The sequence below is a fragment of the Catharus ustulatus genome, chromosome 13 (genome assembly GCF_009819885.2).
Source record: "Catharus ustulatus isolate bCatUst1 chromosome 13, bCatUst1.pri.v2, whole genome shotgun sequence".
Taxonomy (NCBI): Eukaryota; Metazoa; Chordata; class Aves; order Passeriformes; family Turdidae; genus Catharus; species Catharus ustulatus.
In genome coordinates, this window is record NC_046233.1 from 15,438,389 (window position 1) to 15,453,041 (window position 14,653).

General features: G+C 48.1%; 1 long non-coding RNA gene across 1 annotated transcript in view; it reads left to right on the plus strand.

Moving 5' to 3' along the window:
• The first annotated feature begins 251 nt into the window (after nt 1-251).
• The window catches only part of LOC117002647, a 200,899-nt gene continuing 186,497 nt past the window's right edge, over nt 252-14,653 (plus strand). Inside the window, exons 1-2 of the long non-coding RNA XR_004419325.1 lie at nt 252-445; nt 2,132-2,275. This is a non-coding gene — a long non-coding RNA (uncharacterized LOC117002647). The remainder of the gene's footprint in view (nt 446-2,131; nt 2,276-14,653) is intronic.

The following is a 14,653-nucleotide window of genomic DNA, read 5'->3' on the forward strand; positions in this document are numbered from 1 at the left end:
CATCTAAAGAATATTTCATGCTGCTGAAGACCAGAGTAAGAAATCTCTTCTGGGAACTCAAACCTGGAAAATACAATTAATCTACATATTTCTTGGTTTTCTCTGTTATCTCTTTGTGCTGCCTCCCAGTCCTATCTGTCCCCCACCCTTTAGGGTGACTGCAGCTGTTCCTGTGTGTGAGGGAATGTTCCAGTTCCTTGTAAGGAGTGTCCACTGGCCTTACCTGCTGCTGCTTTGCCTTGCAGGGAGTGTGACCTGCACAGATCCTGTTGCTTATCTCCTGTGGGAGGAAGAAAACATCTTCACCCAGCAGTGAGGCTGGAGTGACCACCTGTGTGTGGACATGGACTTTTCAGAGCAGGACAGGGCTTTGCTGCTGCTGTTTGTCATGATGTGCAAAGCTGTCCCACCAGAGATGGGATCTTCTTGTGTGAGGCATGCACAGGTAAGAAGAGATTGTTCTAAATCACAAAAAAAAGTTAAAATACGTAAGGAGAAAGTTGGGAAAAGCTGCACAGAATTATTGACTGTCTCATGGCCTTTTGGTGGACTAGTGGCAAGTAAGCCCAGCCCACACAAAGTCTGTTCAGCATGCACAAAATGAGTTTCTCAAGAGGGTAAGTGTCCAGTGCTCCTTCAGCTCAAAATACCTGTTTTGGGCACTCATTGCAATAGTCTCATATGCCCTGGGTGGATGCAGCCAGGCCAGGTGACTGAGCCCATCATTGCTGCAGTGGTTTTTGTGCTGTTAATTTTTGGTAATTTCAGTGAACTGAATTTAGCTCATGTAGGCATCTCCAGTGCCGGAAACATCATCAGAGCACAGAGTAACAGGGATTGAGACCAGCCCTTTGGGCAGCTGTTACATTAAGCCAGTCACTCTGGTTTACTCAATCCTGGTGCCCCTTCTTCCCTTTGCTGGTGGGACCCTGGCATCCCTGAATTTCTGCAATTTACAGGAGTCTCCCTGGTGATAGAAATGGAGACCACACTTTCCAGCACGATCCATGCAGCACTGTTTGCCACTGATGAGAAACTCAGGAGAAAGCATGTGAGAAATGAGTAGCTCACAGCTGGAGAGAAACTCCTAAAGTGAAAGAGGAAAACAAGGAGTGTCTCCTGTGTTGGAGTGTTATTTACAGAAGCTGACCCTGCAGTGGGAATTGATGAAAACTTAACTTACAGTCGTTCTCCATTTTACTTTCCACAGATTTTTAAATTCTCCATCCTGGGGTGGAGATTGCAGCACCTCCTCAGCACAGTACCTTAAGCAGCTCTTAAATTGTTTGCCAGGCTCCTGTGGTTCTCATCAGAGCTGGGGTTTCACCTCCTGTTCTGCAGGCTGACTGCATGAGGTGGATTGAAATTGCAGGGTTTCCTTGCACTCATGCTTTTTTTCTTTCTGATGTTTCATCACATTTTCTCTTAGGCAGGCTGTTATATCTGATACAACATGAAACTTTGGAGAGGGAAGGCTTTGTTAAGTAGTTGAGGATTACAAAGCCTCTCAATCAGAGGACAGCTTGTGGTATCTGTCTCTGGAACCTTTTGGAAAGAGGTTATCCATGTGCTTCAGCCATGCCACAGTGGGGCCTGCTTTAAGATGGGATGGGAACATCTTGTCCTTGCACCATTTCTTCACCTCTGCTTTGCAAACAGTGCTTGCTAAGATAATCAGCAATGACAATTGGAATGACAATACGGAATATTGCAAGTGTGTGAATAACCACCTAAGGAGTATTTGGAAATAGCTGCTCTTAGTTTTCTGAGTCTGAGTTTCCAAACAAGAGCTCCAAATAAGTAAGCAAGAGGAAGACACGTGTTCTCTTAGCTGTGGTACCCTTTGCTGAATGGGTGTGGGCAGCAAACCCATGCAGAGGCTGTTAGTAATCCTCACAGGCTCTGATGTGGTCACACTCAACTGGAGGCTTTGTGTTATATGTGGATGCAATGACTTTACTTTCTAATATTTGGCTGGCTTTATAAACCATCTTCCTTTCTCCCTGCTCTTTTTTTTCTCTCATGAAGTCACCATTTCTTGTTGGTTTTGGGCTGTTTTGGTGACTAGAGAGGAATGTAGGCTTCTCAGAAGCTGTTTTGCTCTTCAGTAGTATCCCTGTTCTGTTCATAGAGGAGAGCTGGATGGAGAGGATCAGTCAGGAGGCTAAGGAGAGGCATGAAAGAAAGCCTCTGCAGCAGGATGGAGTGGCAGAAAGGCTGCTTTTCCTCAAGGGATCTGTGAAATGAGATGATCCTGCTGTCATTTCTGCAGCAGGTAATTGCATGGTTTTTGTGCACTTTGCATGTCCTTTGTGACCCATGTGTTCTCACCCCTTGTGCTGTCCTCTGAGTCTCCTGAGCTGTTCTTTTTCTCTTCACTTTTGTGCATGAAGCACAGGCCAGAGATGCTTGCTACCCCTTTGATATTTTTTCAGCACAAGTGGTGCTGGCCAGGCTTTGGAACAGAAGCAGCTGCAACATGGGCCCTCCCCAGCAGGTCTCCTGTCCTGCCTCTGTCCTGTCTGTACATCTGGAGGGGATGCTCTGCTGCAGTGCCATGGCTGCAGCTCCAGCCAGCCAGAAACCTCTACAATCTGCCTCCTGTGACCCTGACTCACAGGGGGTGGAAGGTCTTGATTCACTGTCTCATGGGAAGTGCTCTGGCTCCAGCCTTCCCTCAGCATTTCCTCGCTTAGACCCCAGCTCAACAAAGCCCTTGAATGGAGTTTGTTGAGCTGCTGTCTGCTTCTCACTGCCCTCCTGCCAGCGTGACAAAAAATGTCCTTGTGACACTGATGGTTCCTTCCTGAAAAAGTGTCAACAGTATCAAGCAGACTTGGTTGTTTTGATATTCTCTATTCATGGTGAATGCTAAAAATAAATACTTGTTAAAAATTATTACTCTGGTGGCAGAATGGAAGTTTTTTTTTGTAAACTCTTTCACTTCAGGAGTTGGGAAATATGCCTGTGTGATGGGGAGAAGATTCTTTTTCCCCACTGCCAAAACAAATTTAATATTTTAGGGAGAGAAGAAAACTTCCCATTGCTTTCATGATTAATTGAAACTTCAGAAAAATGTCTGCCCTCTATTCTTTTTACTACTGTGGAGATTTTCCACTTAGCCACCATCTTGGAGGTGCTGGCCAGCTCTGCCTTGGCTTTGATCCCAAAATGTCTCTGATCTGGAAAACTGTCCTGGAAACATCTCTAGAATAGCCTTTCCTGTGAGATTTGTGCTTCCTGCTGGGCTGACAGTACTGCTGGATTTAGTGGGATTTCTCCTGTGGGGAGTGGTGTCTGCTCTGTACCACAAGTGTCAGGCTCCTGCTGAGCAGAGGAGAAACCTTTGAAGAACCACATTCAACTTAAATACTCAAGGTTTTCACACCTGAGGGTTTTACTAGTAGGTATGATGTTAAATCCTTTGTGGGTTGAAGGCAGCCTTTGGATTTGTTAATTTTATGAAGGAAATTTAGTTTTTTGGAGTATTGTGCTGGAACTCCAGAGAACTATTCTGGGAAAAGTAAGAATATAAGACTGGCTGTGGCTGGGCAGTGTTGCTTCACTCTTTTATTCCTTCTTTAAACTGCTGTTGACTAATCTGTAGTACAGCTGGAGGTGCACTGATAATGTCACTCAGACACCAGGTGCTCTTATGGTGTTAGAGGCCACTGGATGCCAGTGCCAGACAGACAGGAAGAGAAGAGTTCAGTCAAGTTTTTTGTTTCTAATTTCTTCCCTTCCCAATCAAAAACCTAGAGCCCTGCAGCTCCAGTTGTGCAGAATTCAAAGACTCAAAGAGCCCATTCATTTTGTGTCAGTGCACTAACCCCCATTTGAGTGTAGGGGTTCTTTGTCCCTCAGGTTTATGGTGAATCCCTAAGGTCTCTTTCTAAATCCCTGATTCCTGTGTCTCTCTTTGTAAGTTCTGATGTGTCACAGACCTTGCATTTATGGAATCTGCCAGGCTGGAAGGTGCAGCCTGCTGTTAGATCACATTTACAGAGGGCTCATGCAAGACTTCAGCCCATATTACGTTTGTTCTTCTGTGATGCTTATATTTGTCTTGCACTTTGTCTGGGAATTCAGATTGTGTGTCTTGGCTGGGCTCTGTCATATATGTTTAATCCCAGTTTCTTTGCTTTCCTGCAGGGACTTGCTAGGGAACAGGAAGTAAATGGAGTGTCTTGTAGAGATGCCTTGTAGGGAGAGCTGACTGCCAGCCAAAAACCCATCCAGCTACAAAAGCAGCTGTTTCAGCCCAAAGAATTTGTAAGCACAGTTATTTTCTTAGCACCTCATCATGCTTCTTGCAGGAACTTCAGCTGTCAGACAGGTTTTCCATCCCGCTAGGCTGGGAAACACGGGCTGCTTAGTTGGTGAATTCAGCTTGGTGATCCTGTGACTGAGGGGGTGCATGTGGGAGAGGAGGGAGAGAAAGTCTCAAGGCATGGAAAGGGGAACACTTGGGCCCAACCAATACTGGAGGTTTGGAGTCAGGTTTCAGCCTTTTTCCTGTGCCTGCTAACCCAAACTAGAGCAGGTTTGCTTTGCAGCTGGATCTGGGACGTGTGTGTGCACACACACCTCAGGCACAAGGGAAAGAAGGAATTTTCCTAGGTTGTGATGCACAGTCTACCTAGAGGACTGACTTTGTGCTGGCTCTGGGCTGTGGGGGTGAGTCCCAGCTGTCCAAGCATCAGTCCTGCCTGGAACCTCTCTTACACTAAGAAGTACCTGGAATTAAAAATAAGAAATATCATTTGGGAGAAACTAATTGGCACAGTGAAAGAGAGTGACCTGCTCCCTATATCTCACATGCATATCCCACTGTCAATTCTTTCATGGGAAAAATCCTCCACATCTTGACAACAGACATAAGGAAAATAGATTTGTTTGGTCTAACCACACAATTAAATGTAGCAGGCTGGTTCCCCTTTGCTCATTGTTTCTCCACTGGCCCAGAGTGGGGAAATTCCTAATCTCAACACTCAGACGTGCCCTCTGTGCCAAGACTCATCTTGCCCACGTGGCTTGTGTCAAGGCTGTGACTGGGAGAGCAAAGCCTGGCAGCTGTTTTTCTTAAGACTAGCAATCCATTGCTGGTGTCCAAGGATCTGCTGCTTCACAGATCTGGTAGGCAGCTGCAGGGACCTTCTGGGCAGGTCCTGGCCAGGGTAATCTGTGCTCCCTTGCCACAGGTGATCATGCCCTCATGAAGGGAATGACTGAACCGCACAGAAAACAGCTCTGACACGATTTACAGCCCAGAGTGTTAAGATAATGCCAGTTGGTGCTCCTTGGCTGCTTCCTCCATTGTGTCATTGCTGGGTGGGGGGGACAGACTGTTCTGAGTGTTGCTGTTACAAATATGTTTTCCTGCTGTGATTGTGCTCAGCATCACTGTCCTGGAGATGGATGGGTTGTACCACAGCTCATAGAGTGAGCTGAGTTTTCCTTTTCTCCCTCTCTAGGCTTTTGCCAGACCCATGGGTCTGTAACTTACATTCTCAAAATTCTCCATTTCCAGTTTGGTTGCAGCTGGAGAAGTCAGCCACTGCTCAAGCTTGACCCAGATTCTGAGGTAAGGGGTAAATCTGCTGTTGTTTCTCCAGCACAGCAGCAGGGTCAGGGTCCTGGATGGCAGCTCATCCACATGGTGCAGAGCTGCTGAGGGGGGCATGTCCTCACCCCTGCCCACGTGTCTCTCCTTGGGGAATGGTTACAAAACTTTCTCTGCAGCTTTGATGGCACTTGTTGTCTTTTGTTGGACTCCCATATACTCATAACTTTAGTTGGTGATGGCAATAATTCAACAGCAATGTTAAAAGTAGTCAACTTCTGCCAGCCTTCTGACTGGCTGCTTCAGGCCAGCCCTTCAGAAAGCTCCAGAAACATCTGGGTGGATGATGCTTGTCCTTATTGATCAAATCAAGCCTTAACTAGAGAACAGATGTCACCTTTCAACTTGGTTGTCTGAATTCAGTGGCAGCCTTTCACATGCAGCAGGATGCAGGGTCCTTTCCTCCTGACCAAAACTGTTGAATGTCATTTGCTGTCAGCCTAATATACAGGGGTGAATTTCACTGGGTAAAGCAATGCCTGTGTGTGGATGAAAAACAGATGAAAGCATAATGTGATCCAGCAGCTAGAAATTCAACTCAGATAAATGTAAGCTAGAAAAAGAAGGTATGTGGTTTTAACAGTGACTAAATAGCAACAATTAAATAATTTTTGGCACCAATTACCAAGGGATACAGTGGTGGTTCTATCTCTTGAAGCCTCTGATGAATTCATGTCTTGTTATCTCAGCCAGAAGAAATTTGGGACATCAGATGAAGTCTAAGAATGTTTGTATGCAGGACACCAATATGATTATTCCAGCTGCCTTCCTTATATAGAAAAATGTAAAACTTGTAATTTTAAAGGCACTCAGTATTCTTTAGTGTAAATATTGCTATTCTGCAGCAATCCCTATTTCCTTCTCCTTAATGCTGCTTTCCTAACACATTGCTCTGAGCTGGTGGATGGCAATCAAGATTCCAACAGGTTAAAGGCCTTGCTACCTCTGCATAATGTGGAGTGGTGGTCATGCCCAATGTGAAACAGGGATTAGTCTTTGAAAAGGCTTCATGCTGAGGTCAAGGCTAGCTGAGCATTTCTTCTGGTGCCAGTATGGCCAGAAGCTTCTCCTTCCACTGCTGCTCCTTCTGTTTGCTTATTCTGTTTTTAATAAAGTTCCCAATGCCATCATAAAGCAAAATGTGATTTCCTTTTGGCTGGACAGGCTTTCATTTGTGGAGCTTCCTCACTGATTTTCAGCTTTGGCTGTGTGAATTTGTGTCTCCAGACCAGTCTGGGAATGTAAGTGCTGGGCAATCATCTGACTCTTGCTGGGAGCAACAGCACCCACTGGGAGCTGTTCTACCAGGTGGGAGGGAATGGTCATGGTCAGAGATGAGGCCCTGGACAGTGAGAACCTTGCTGTGTTCACAGCCTGGGCCTGGGAAAACTGCAAGGGGCACAGATGCTTCTGAAGGATGTGGAACAGACTGTCTAGTGACTGGAAGGTCCAAATCTCTTTCTTGATTTGACCTGAGATTTGGGAAATTAGTGGTTTTTAGTCCTTGTGATCCTGGATTGCCCATAGGCTGTGAAAGGAAGTCTGGACCTCTGTACCACAAAAACAACCTTTCTGTAAAGGACTGTACTAAACTAATCAAGACTGTTTGCTGAACACTTCAAAAATGTGGGACACCTTCAAATGACTCTAAATGTTCATTTGTAGTTTTTAAAAACTTGTTTTTACATGTCTGTAATCCTATTACCTGTTTGGTGCTCAGTAAATAGAACAACCTGCAACTATTTCCTTTGACTTGCTGAACTTAAGGGCGATGCCAAAGCCGTAACTTAATACCAAAGCATCCCAGCACTATGGATGTGTTGATCCTCTTGACAGCCAGTGAATTCCTCTGGGCTAACCAGGGGCTTATAAAATACATTTTAACGTCCAGCTATTCAGCAGAAATCTTTCCTTACCTGACATGAGCTGGGAAATCCCTCTGGCCTGCCCTGGGGGGAAGGGATCCCTGGACAGCTGGGGAGGTTTTGATGGCTGTATTCTGTAAACACAGCACCTTCTCCACCAGTCATGACCCTGCCCTCCCTACTGTCCCAAATAGCTTGTGTGTAAAAGAAAGCCACAATTGCAAGGTCAAACTCAAATTCCAAGGCGCTGCTTCTGAGTGCTGTTGAGTTGACCAAAATGTGAGAGATGCTGTGGATCTCTGAGTTCAGGCAGACCTGTGACACCCTCAGAAAGCAGAGAATGCTGGAGGTCAAAGGCTTGGATCATAGGATGAGGAAGTTAAAGTCCCACATCTGAGTCATGATCTTTTGTTTGGCTCTTCTGAGAAGGGGATTTTTGTGCTTCTAGAAGAGAAGTTATTCTGCTTTTAAAGTATTGCTTTTGATTTCAAATGAAGGAAAAGTGAGCATAAAAAAGGAATGTTTGTCTGTGCTTTCTTTTTTTTTCTGTAAAAGCCTTGTGAAAGCACAAGTCAAATTCACTTCTGAAGAACTGGACACTCCAAAAGTGGGAAAGCACCATACCATGTCTCATCTGCTGGGGGTGACCTTCTGACCTTCTGAGTCCACACATGGAAACTCCCATAAAAGAAGCAATGAAGCCTCTGGGATACTTCAGCCTGGAAAAGGGATGATTTAAGGGGGAATGTAAGAGACCAACAAAATCTGGAGATACATGCAGCAAATGGATAGGGACTGCCTATTCCTACCTTTTCCCATGCAGGAATTGCAGGCCAACAAATGTGGGCAGATTTCAAACAAATGGTGGGAGCTGGTTCTGGATGCACCAGGCAGGAGACACAGAGACCTTCTCATCAGAAGGTGTTAGCGTGCAAGGTGTACTCCTGTGTTCAAAGGAAGACAACGGTGTTTGAAACCAAGATTGTTAGGAATCACTGAATAGACAAAACCTCTAAGGGGAAAAGAAATCTCTTCAGCTGAAAATGATTGAAGATTAAGTAAATAATTTGTGTTTGAAAAGTGAAGTACCATGTATTTTTGACCTATTATTCCTCTTTCCTAGGTGTCAATCCATAGTTTATGTTGTGGTGGTGGGTGGATCATGTGGATGCTGTAGGAGTTCTGAGACACTTAAGCCTGGAGACAATATTGTTAATATTTTTAATCCTGGAAAAGAAGCATCAGCACAACTAGAGCTTCCTAGAACATCCCAAGGATGACTGATCTCATTAGAAATTGTTTCCAGGCTATTCCTAAATTATCTGCAGTCTCAGTGATTATTTCCTTAGTGCTCTCTCTGACCATATAAGCAGTAAATGGGAAAGTCTCTGCTTGCTCAGGGAAGTATCCCCAGAGGAATGGGGAATTCTGGGGAAGAGTAAGGCACAAGAGGGGCCAGGAGGCAAAGGGGAGGTCTAGGGGGATGCACTACAATGGGACTTTGGAAACATCATCTTTGGCAAGCTGTATTTTCTTAAAAAATTTCAGCTGCCTGTAAGTGAATAGGTGGATTGAGAGAATTGGGTCAGAGCTGTACTGGAATGGGGTAGGAGCTAGTGAGGAAAAAGAAGCTCTGTATTGGAAGGTGTGGGAATGTCTCTGTCTCATTTGCTCCTGAGCCAGCCAACCCAAAGGAGCAGTGCTGGCTGTTGGTTTCCTCAGAATGGGAAGCCAGACTCTACTTTCCACATATTGCTATCAGCAAGTCTGACAACTCCTCAGAGGGATTTTTGAGGACTGTTAAATGTCATGTCTACATGGAACTTGTCTTGGGGAAATGCATATTCCCAGAGCTGTTTTTCTGAAAGCAGAACTACAGGATTTTTTCCTTTATTTTTCACTTCAAAAGGACTAAGTGCATAAATCTTGTCCCTGGCAGAACTTGCCTGTCCCTTTGTGACGGCTCAAGTGCATACATAGGGAATCAGAGAGCAGGTGACTTCAACTTAACCTTCCCTCTGAGCTTGAAGAGCAAGCCAAAGCAATACAAAAGGGACCTTCTAAGAGACTTGTGCAGCTGCAAAGCCCTTATATTGGCCCCATGATCTGTTTATCTTTTGCCTTCAAGGAAGTCTCAGAGTTAGGGGAAGCTCCCCCAAGTGGGATGGCTTAAAGAGCTGTATCTGCTGCTGGGAAGTGCACATGCTTCTCTCTTTATAAGCCATTTGATGTGTTTTTCCTCTCTTGCTGTCTCTTCCCCTCCTCCCCTGGCAGCAGGATCTCTGGCTGTTGCATGCTTTTCATTAAGTCTTTCTGATTGTAAGCTTGTATGTTCTGACCCAGGGTCAGAGAGTACCATGGAGGGATACAGCTCAGCAACAGAATGGAAAGCTTTTTCTGGTTTGGATTGTTGGACATCTCTAGTTATTGCAGAGTGTGTTCTTGCCTGATGTCTGAAGACTGAGTTAAATGTCACCCAGAAGGGAGCATTCCACGATGCTCCTGGAATACTGAGCTTCTCCTCTTGAATGATGGGGGTGTCTGTGTGCGTGTGCCAGTTGTGTCTTGGCCAATTTCCAGCCTCTAGTGCTGCTGTTGCTCTTATCCCCCGTTCCACTTCTGCAGTATCCATTGTGGGAGCTTATTTAACTTTCCTCCCTGATACCAACAACTGCCACGGTTGTGTTGTTGGGTTTAGGTTGTTTGTCTGTAATGAAAGCCCCAGCTTAGCACCAGCTCAAATCACCAATTGCTTACTCAGCTTCCAAGCTCTGTTATCAGAAGGCAAAATCACTTCCTGCATCTTTGTTTGTCTTTGCCTCGGTGCTGCTGTACTGATGGGCTGGGAGGTGCCCTGCTGCTCCTGCAGCTGCTTTTCCCTGCCCCAAGGCACAGCAGCATGTGGGGAGGAAAAGCAGTTCCTGGTTATTGCTTCACCTTCCTGGGATGCCTCAGACTCGGGCTGCTCTGTAATATGGAATATCATCCCTCTTACTCCTGAGGGATGAGGTCAAGGGGCATTTATGCCTATTGTGAAGGCTGTGGAGTTTGCACTTAGAAGGGGCAGTGGCAAAATCCATCTGTAAGCCCTGGGTTACCTGGTATGAGCACTGTTTCTGGGATGCATGGGGTGTGCAGGCATTTCTCTTGGTGCCTGGCAATGATACTGGCCAGGGCTGTGGAGATGAAGTGTCAGGGCCCTGAGTGTAATTAGCCTGATGAGTCTGTCATGGGCCTCCAGGCATTGCCTTGCCCATGGGCTCAAGGGCTCCACTTAAACTCACTCCATGATTTCCCATTGCTCCCTGGGCTGTGGGGTAGATGTACCACTCCATACAGGGCCTCACACTGGGACCCTGATCCATGGAGTCCCAGTTTGGCACCAGACCTTCCTGCTGACCACTAGGCTGTGTCTGACCGTGGCTGCTGGCACTGGAGCTGGCTGACCTGCACTTTGAGCTCCTGCCTTGATCTGCTCTACCACCACATTTGATCTGGGCTCTCAGAGGGCCCTGGCTGCCATCCCCAGACTTGGCTGCTGGTCTCACTTATGTCCTGTGAGATGGGGGAGCCCTGCCCTGCTGACTGAGTTATCTGCGACTCCTCATCCTGGAGGGAACTGCCAGCCCTTCCTGATCCCTGACCCTTGAGAGCTCTCTGTGGAGAGGTGATTCTTTGGAAAGACTCATCTTGGTGTGAAACACTTCCTCAAGTAGCAGCATAGCACAACAAAAGCATGTGGCCTTGGGGATATCCTGTCTGCCCACTGGGGAAGGTGACACTGTGCATCAAAGCTGTGCCTTCCTTCATATCTCCAGTGTGGTAAATGTATTATCACCAGCTCATCAGTTGCAAAATTAATTAGCATTCCAGCCATGGGATGTGATGTTTCTCAACTCAGCAGGCTGGCCAGGCAGGAGCTTCTGTCCAGCCTCAGGAAAGGATGTTTGGGGATTTGGGGGTTTATTTCTTGTTTGCTTTTTAATAGTTCTAGTGTTTTCTGCTGCAATCAGCAAGTTGCCCTGTACTGTGATGCTTTGTAACCTTCCAGGACCAGAAGAGAAACCATTTTTTTTTGTGGAATCCTTGCTAAACAAGTTCCCTGAAAAATATGAGGAACTTGTGACTGCTCACGCCTTGCAAGAAAAGATCATGATGGATGCATTAACAGCGCAGAAATAATAACAATCATCTACAGACAGGGGGAAATGGCTCCTCTGAGAGTAAGAACCAGACTAAGGAAAAAAAAATTATCAGGTTAGATAACTAAGTTTTGAGAGAAAAGAGGGGAGGAGATGCTGAGAAAGCAGGGGTGGTAAAGGATGGACAGGGTGGGGCACAGCCCTGAGGGGGGGATGTGCCACAGCAAGATCCCACCTGTGAAAGCGAAGCTCCTCACTGATAAGGCTGTAAGATATGTAAACAGAATTGCTGCAGCCCTGTCCCATGGGAGGCCAGCCCAGCTAAGCAAAGATACCTGCTGCCCTGGGGCAGCTCTCCAGGGAGGGAGCAGAGGTTTCCTTGGAGAGGCACATCCTCACTCATTGGTTTTTCAGACACAGCGTTTATTTCCTCCCCAAGGGCTGGGAAATGCCGAGTCATTTAGCTGAGTGACTGTTGCTGTCTCAGGGGGATGGAGAGAGCTGTGGAGAGGGCACTGGCCCTCCCAGAGGGCTCTGCATGGGGCTTGCAGTGCAAGAGACCTCTCCTATGGTGTGTATTCAGAATTTAGCACTAGGCTGTGCTGATCCCTCCTGCTCCTCTCTTTTTCCTTGCTCAGCAGGGTGATGGCACATAAAACCTTTTTTTCCTCTTTTGGGATAGGCTCCTAAATTAACCTATGATTGCAGATATTGAAGGTTGCAAGCTCTTGCCAGCCTTCAGAGATTTATAGCAAATCCTCTCACATGTGCTAAGTACAGTAGTTTCACGAATACAAGCCGCACGGATTATAAGCCGCACCCCCGGTGCCTCGACAATGTTGCTGTCTTTGTCAATAGATAAGCCGCACCCCGAATATTAGCCGCACTTTCGTTCGTCGCGAGAATCCGTGCGCAGCTTTCACAAATTGGCCAATTAGTAACAGGATCGCGGCATAGCGGGCTTTACTGGCTCGGGGCGGGGCCAGGAAGGCTCGGCCCGCTCATGGTTGCCGACGGGGCCGGGTGGCCCAGCTCAGCGCCACGGCTCGGCGGGGCTGGCCGGCTGGTGCTGCCGCCGCCGCCGGGCTCGCTGGCCCCCCTCTCCCGTCAGCACCGCCCCGCTGCCGCGTTCGCTCGCCCGGCTGGCAGGGCTGCCGCCACCGGGCTCGCCGCCCGCCCCGCTGCCGCTTTCGCTCGCCCTGCGCCGCGCCTCGCGAGCGCCGCGCCTCGTGAGCGCCGCGCCCGCCCCGCGGCGCCGGCGCTTCGCTCGCGGCGGCGGCGCTTCGCTCGCGGCGGCGGCGCTTCCGCGAGCGGCGGCGGCACTTCGCGAGCGGCGGCGGCACTTCGCGAGCGGCGGCGGCGCTTCGCTCGCGGCGGCGGCGCTTCCGCGAGCGGCGGCGGCACTTCGCGAGCGGCGGCGGCGCTTCGCTCGCGGCGGCGGCGCTTCCGCGAGCGGCGGCGGCGCTTCGCTCGCGGCGGCGGCGCTTCGCGAGCGCCGCTTTCGCTCGCCCCGCCGGCAGGGCTGCCGCCGCCGCCACCAGGCTCGCCGGCCGCCCCCTCCCGTCTGCACCACCGCCGCGTTTCCTCGCCCTGGCCGGCACTGCAGGCCCCCGCACCGCCGGGCTCCCCCACGCTGCTGGCCCCGATTCTGCTGGGCTTCCCCCGCTGCCAGGCAGCCCCACCCGCCGGCCTTCCTGCTTCTGCCATGCTCCCCTGCACTGCTAGCCCCAGTTCTCCCGGGCTCCCCCGCCATGCTGGCTCAGGCTCTGCCGCCCTCCCTGCCCCGCCCTGCTGGCTCAGGCTCTGCCGCCCGCCCCCACACTGCTGGCCCCGCCTCTGCCAGGCTTTCCCACCTCTGCCGGGGCCGGCCGGGCTCCAGCTTGGCTTGGGGCTGCCGCGGGCTCTCACTTCCGTGTGGGCAGCTTTTAGAATTTTGTTAATAGATTAGCCGCCCCGGAATATTAGCCGCACTTCCGGGTTTCCACCAAAATTTTGGTCAAATTGGTGCGGCTTGTATTCGTGAAATTACTGTACTTCAGAGGGTGGAGTATAAGGGGTGCTCTGGGGATGGCTGGGAGATGTCCATGATGGTTTGGAGATCCCCATTTGTCACTGAAGGGTAAAATGGGACAATTGTTGTTTGTGGGAGCTCCTGCTCTTGGTTCTTCCCAAATGAAGGGATTTGGTGACCCAGCAGCCCAGCCATAGTCCAGAGGAGTTTTATTGGGTGTTCTACATAGGTCCTACAAATACTCTACACATAGAGCCTATAACTAGGTCCTTGTCAAAGTAATAATTCAAACAGGGTTCCTTTGAAGCTTTTCTAGCTATTGTGGACACAAATCAGGGCTGAAGAATCTTATTGTTACAGAAGAAAATATTTTTTCCACACAGTAATGGAAGAGTGTTGTCGTGTTGCTTAAGATTCAGGGCTGGATTAAACTGGACATCTGAAACTGGGGAGATGTGAACAATTGGAATCAAAGCTGAAGAAAATGTTCTTGTAATCCCCTGTGAATCATAATTCACTTACCCAGATAATGGGTGTTGTGTGACTTAATTATTGTAAAACCAGAATGTATTCCTGCTCTGATTTTGCTTTTTTCTTTCACTTCATCTAGCAATTTCTTCTTTCAGACATCTTAAATATTATCTGTATTATTACTGTCATTACTCTGCCTAAGTCAAATTTCAAGTAACATATCCCTGCCCTGATTATAAATAAGATCCTAAAATTATCCCTAGCTTACCTAAGGTTGGATTTCTAATGTGGGGAAGGCATTGGAGTTATCCTGGTGTTGGGAAAGTATTTCAAACACTTCAGGCACTGCAGAACTCCTCTGTCAAGACTTGTTCCTACAGCCTGGACTGTCCACAGTGCCATCACAGGAGAAAACACTTATAAAATACAATTTCATAGTAATTGATTTCTCTAGTTCCTCCTGGGTGGGGAAGAACTACCCACTACATCCTGTGATGCTGAACAAGATGTGCTAATAGACTTTCTAATCCTTTATTTCCCT